Source organism: Hippopotamus amphibius, chromosome 9 (assembly GCF_030028045.1).
Source record: "Hippopotamus amphibius kiboko isolate mHipAmp2 chromosome 9, mHipAmp2.hap2, whole genome shotgun sequence".
In the NCBI taxonomy this organism is placed as follows: Eukaryota; Metazoa; Chordata; class Mammalia; order Artiodactyla; family Hippopotamidae; genus Hippopotamus; species Hippopotamus amphibius.
In genome coordinates, this window is record NC_080194.1 from 96,175,874 (window position 1) to 96,180,788 (window position 4,915).

Genomic DNA, 4,915 nt, shown 5'->3' on the forward strand with positions numbered 1-4,915 from the left:
CCAGAGATGGGAACTGGTCCAGCGCTGGATCTCGGTGGCATCTGGAAGGGACTCTATATCTTTGGGCCTCAGTTCCCTCTTGTAGAAGGATGAGAATGAGGGGTTAGATGCATGCTAATTTTTTTTCCAACTCTAATTTTCGATAATTATGTGTGTCGTTGGAGGAAATGCTGAGTCAAATGTAAACTTCAGGGCCTAGAGCCCCAAAGCCCTGGGGAGTCTCAACTCCAGCCACGATGAACTGACCCCCGAGATGTGGGTTTAACTCTTCATCTGTGCTGTTCTGCTTGCCTGGAATGCTGCCTTTTTCTCCTGGGGAACTGGTATTTGCTTCTTCAATGCCTAGCCCCTGTGAGGTTTCCTATACAGCACCTGTATAGGCCACAGGTATGTTGCGGGTATTTCCTGGAGGTCTCCACTCTGGACTGGCAGACGGTGAGAGCAGGAGGCTGGTTTCATTCCTCTCTGTAACCCCTGCATCTGACATAGAGCCTGGCAAAGGAAGGGCAGTCAGTAACTACAGTTAACCCTCGAAAAACGTGGGGGTTAGGGGTGCCAATCCTAAAAAATCCATACATGATTTACAGTCCACCCTCCTTATCCAGTTCTGCACGCATGGAATGAACTAACCTCCCATAGCGTAGTACTATACTATTCACTGTTGAAAAATACAGCAATATAAGGGGACCCGCGAAGTTCAAATCCCTGTTGTTCAAGGATCAGTTGCAGAACAGAAATAAAGGGAAGGGAGAAAGGTGCGAAGAAGGCCGTTTCGCTGCTGCCCAAAGACCAGGCGCAGAGCACCAGCAGCATAGCAGTCCTCATCATCCCCTCTCTTCCTCCAGTGCCAATCACCCACTCCGTCTTGGAGTCAAAGGTGAGCTGGAATCTCCGGGCCTCCGTTTGCATTTCCATCTCAGGTCAACTCCATGCAGGCTTTCACCTGGAAGAGTTAAGCAACAGAACTTAGGACAGTTCTGGCCAGAGGTTTGCAGACAGGTCTCCTTCCCTAACCTTCTGGATGCTGTGTCTCCTCAACCCTTGTTCTCTGACTCCTCAAAGGAGGGAACAGACAAGCAGGCGATAAGGACACCCTGTCACCGCAGCCTTGCACGTACAGGGTGTAACTTTGGGCGTGTGGCGGGACCGCTCAGTCCCCTCCTCGGCTCCGACCAGCCTCAAAACCAGGGTTGGCGCCATCTCCCACCGCCTCGCCCCTCCCTGCAGGCCCAGGCGCGGGGGGCTTGCACTCCGGAGCCCAAGGGGCGGGGCGGGGCCTGTCCCAGGGGCGGGGCCGGAGGCTCCCCGTGGCCCAGCCGGCCCCGCCCCCTCCCTCCTGCACTCCCCGCGCTCAGGCGCCGCGGAGCTGTCCAGCCTTAGTGCCGGAGACAGCCGCCCGCCCAGCGCACCGCGCCGCCTCCGCGCCAGGTCCCTGCGCCTCTCGCCTGCCCCGCTCCCGGCCCCGCCCCGCCCCGCCCCGCCGCGGCCCGTCCACCGCTCCCCGAGGGCCGGAGCCGGCCAAGCGGCTGCCCGCCGGGGCTCTGAACGGCGCGGCGGGGCCGGGAGCCAGGGACCCACCGAGGAGAGCGGCGGCCCCTGACGGCTGCCGGAGCGGCGGCCGCGCGTGGATGAGGCGGGAGCCGGAAGCCTCGAGCAGCCGGCGCCGTCTCTGCCCCCGGGCGCCCTATGGCTTGAAGGTAAGCGCCGGTGGGATGCAGCGACAGGCGGCCCGGGCCCAGGCAAGGTCGCTGGGAGAGGAGGAGGGAGCTGGAAGGGCGGAGCGGCTGGGACCAGAAGTTTGGCCACTCTGGCGCCATCTGTCCCGGGACCGCCCCGCCTGAGGTCGGGCTCTCCACCGACTCTCCGTTGGACCACCTCCCTGGGGCGAAGGGAATACAGCGGGTGTCCCCTCTCCCACCCTCTTGGCATCCTTCGTGCCGCCCAGGTGTGAATCCTCGCTCCGGACGCGGGCGGGCAGTGCCGGGGCAGCCTCCCGGCGGAGGGCCGAGAGCGAGCTCCGCGGAGCCGCGTCTACGCAGGGCTGCCGGCTCCCGGACCATCTCGGGAAGGCACTTTCCGCCCGGCACCCAAGTCCGGGACCCAAGGGTGCGCGACCAGAGTTCCGACCGCCCCGGAGGGAGAAGGGTTGTTCTTAGCAACTCTGCATTTGTGGGACCTGAGACTTTCCAGTTTCTAAGGACCGAAGCCAAGGATGGGGGAGAGGCTGGTTCTGGCTCTACTCCCCCACGCCTGTTGTGCCGCTGTCCTTGGTGCTGAATTTACGTTCTCCTTCGCCGTCTCTCCGTTTGAGATTCAGTCGACGAGGGAGGCTGGGGTTTCAGACCCATCTCGGTCTGGGAATGGGGGTGATGATGGGGGCAGAGGCGGAGGGTGACTCTCCTACTCTGGAATGGACCAAGAGCCTTGGTAGGGCGGTATGTAGAGACCAGAGGCAGCCCTAAGCGCCAGACAGAGCGCGTGTCCATCCCTGCCTGCGGCTGGCAGCCTGTGAGCAGTTCCTCTTGAAGAGCAGAGGTAAGAGGATGCATGTGCGTCTACACAACAGGCTTCACCATGGACACAAGTCACAGCACTGCAGTTCCGTAGGAACAGGCCCTTTCTCTCAGTCACAGGGAAGCTATCTGAGAGTGAGTCACTGTTGCACCACCTAGCATCCCGCTACTTCTCGTCCTGGGGCCTCCTGAGGTTGATGAGATGCAAGACACTTTGTGGACCCCTCTCTAGTTCCTTCTGCAGATCCATCCCTTCCTGGATTTTGACCAGGCTACAAACCTTTCAGGCTAATTCTTGTTCCTCCCCAGGAACTATGTGATCAGGGATTGTACCCCTTTGGATGCAAATACTCTGCTTACCCCTGATTCATCCTGCAGCATTAGGACCGCTTGAAAAAGAAATCATTCTTCTAATTTTTCTCCCTGTTGCTGCTAATTAATGAGGGTGGTCAGAGAGAGAGGCCCGTCGTGAGTGTGACCAATTGCAAGAGAATCAGTGAGCTGATTTGCTAGGTCCCAGCCCCCTGCTTTTGACTTCTCTGTTTAGTATTCAAGATTCCTGGCATATCTGACCAGAAGGGGGCTGTTGATGCCATCTCTGAAATCAGACATCTGACAGGGAAGACATTTGAGAGGGTTAGACTGAAAACCAAGTGAGGGCCATGGTGGCTCCAGTCTTGGTCTCTTGAAGAACATTCTGAGTTCCTTATGTCTTCCAGGCACAGCCTGGGGGGAAAAAGGTGCCTGGGATATGGGAGATTCTGATTCGTTGTAGAGGTCTGGGACAGCATTTCTCTAAGGGCTGGTTTTTGTTTTAATGGACTCTCTGTATCTGAATCACTGGGGAAGCTGGTTAAAAGTGCATATTTTTGGTTCTTGTCTGAAGAACTGCTGAACACGTCTCACGCTGAGGCCCAGGAAGGTATATTTTAATGATATTTCTGGGTGACCCACATGTACACTGGGTTAAGAAATTATCTGTCATACAAGTTCATACTTCTTTGACCAAAGGGAGCACAATCAAGGTCTCTAATCGACCCCCTTGCCTTCTGCAGTTATGTGTATTGAATTCTTCAGGTGTGGAAATGTTGATGGAGGGACACCTCCCCCCCCCCCCCCCCCCGATTCAATCCCTTTGCTGCAATGGAGGATGCAGCCCAATCTCCTCTCCCACAGGATCTGCCTGGGCTTTCCTTCTTTCTAAAACAGATTTTTGGCCTCTCTAAGAATTACTAATATGGTTTTATGTTGACTCGTGTAAATATTAAGGCTCCTTTGGGGGCCAACCCAGTGTGTTCTCCCCCCTCCCCTGCTGGCCCTTTCTGGGGGAATTATCATCGTTTGCTATGCTTGTGCTGTGATCTGCTAACCCAACTGCTCCTGAAATGCCAAGGAGCGATTAGTTCAGCTTAGTAACATGCCATGTTCCCCAAGGCTGATAGCCACTCGTGCCCTGCTAGCAGTGACATATTGACTGTATCGATTTGGTTCTTGTGCTCTACAAACCTGGGAAGTTTGTAGGGGTGAATAAGGCCAGTAATGATGCTTGTGGGCTAGCATCATTCTATCATTCTATCTTCACCTGCGAGGTTGAATTATTTCTGCCTAAAACATGCAGTGATGTAGGGAAATCTGAAATTGAGAGAACCCCTCTGTTCTCCTCCCTACCAGTAGCAACGAAGGGAACTCAGGATCTCATAAAAAATATGGCCTCATTTATACCTGGGATTGACCTGCTGAAGCTAGACTGGTGTAAGGTCACTCTTCGCTGGGTAAACATGTGTAAGGGGAAAGGCATGTGGACTCAGCCTGGAAAGAGAGCTGTCTCCATCTTCCCTGCAAGTGAAAGTTGTGTTTTGGTGTTGAGGAAGAAGCCTGGCTGTGAAGATAGCACATAGAATGTACGTGGCAGGGTTTGATGTGGGGGGAGGGTGTAGAGGATGATCAGACGTCCTTGAGCCAATCCTGACCCTTCTGGTGACTCATATTTTCCGACCTGTCACCTTTCATTTCTCCCTCCTTTGTGGCTTAATACCCATGAATCTCCAACAGTGAAGGTGTTTCAGCACCTAGGAAGGGAGAGGAGGATCAAAGTTGAGGCTTTATAATTCCAGGATCCCAAACCATACCTCAAGTATCTCCCAGAATCAGGTTGTATGTGACAGGTCACAGCAATCTAAGATTTGAGGGCTTGAAAATAACAGGATGACTGCCCAGTCAGTCCCATTTCCCCTCAGACATAGTTAGAAGGACTTCAAATTCTTAAATTAATTGGACTTCCTCAGAAGTCTTCTGGATGCTCCTGTCGCCAAACACGGCAGCTTTTTCTTTAGTCCAAAAATATGGTGTCTCTCTCCTGTTATTAAAGTTCTCCAAAAAAGGAGTTGTATAAGCTTTCTTGT